The sequence below is a fragment of the Micromesistius poutassou genome (genome assembly GCF_964030765.1).
Source record: "Micromesistius poutassou genome assembly, chromosome: 5".
NCBI classification, from domain to species: Eukaryota; Metazoa; Chordata; class Actinopteri; order Gadiformes; family Gadidae; genus Micromesistius; species Micromesistius poutassou.
This window is the reverse complement of record NC_140275.1, coordinates 13,180,853-13,181,987: the sequence shown is the minus strand read 5'-3', so window position 1 is coordinate 13,181,987 and position 1,135 is coordinate 13,180,853.

The following is a 1,135-nucleotide window of genomic DNA, read 5'->3' as shown; positions in this document are numbered from 1 at the left end:
TTTAGTATTTTATGTGCTTAGTTATTCCTAACGAAACCTGTTAACTTTTTAACTGTTAGAACAGGACTGGTGCATGAGCACTGTTCAGGTCCCTCAATAACCAGAGATAAAACTAAAACTAGTGGTTACTATTCTCTCTCTCACACACACATACACACACACACACACTCCTCTGCTCAAACCTCTCTCCTACTCATACTGTGTCACACACACACACACACACACACACACACACACACACACACACACACACATACACACACACACACACACACACACGTCATGTCCTCTTCTTAATGCTTTTTTCTGGCTTCTACGTGCCTGATTTTTACTGAGCACTCCAGGGACATGCAAACGAACTACCTGCCTCTTGACTTTTACACCACAAAGCCCATTCCACGACACAAGAAGGCCACCATCAGCAGCACATACAAATTACAACCACCCCACACCAAGATGCCTTCTGTACCGGGTGCTCAGCGGATGGGAATAATGGCACAGCTGTCCCATTCACTCACCAGCAAACAAATGACTGCATGATTTAATGCAACAAGATAGACAACAAGAAATGGGCCTTTTTTATGTAAGTTTAGCCTATAAGGCTTTATACTCTTTGCAAATGCCCACCTCTTTCTCTACCGCACACCTGTGAGATGAAAGAAAATTGGGCGAGATTGGGTTTATATTTCATTGAGAATCCAACTGGCCAAGTAGCTGGGTTTAAAAGTTTCAAAGTTATTTAAGTCAGGATTAAAAACAAGAACAAGGAAATATGTTAGACACTTATTGGGAACTTCAAGCTACCGCAGCAGTTAATACTGTGAGAGATCTACTGTGATACATTCATTCAGACAGGTGGCCATGGCGGATTATGTCATCGCAGGGAAATCCATGAAGGCCATGAGGCAGGCTGATCAATCTGTCCCACTTCACACCTTTCCTTACTGCAAACGTGCGTACGTGCTTCCCCTCACTGCCGTTGAATGAAGTCCAAGTAATCATTATATCTGCCACGAGATTCGCAGCTTTCAAATGTACAACATTGGGTTTTGTATGTCATGTTATTGTGGGACTCTACATATCTGTGAAGCGCTGGTTCTCGTTTCAAAGATGGAGAAGGGAAAATGTATACTAA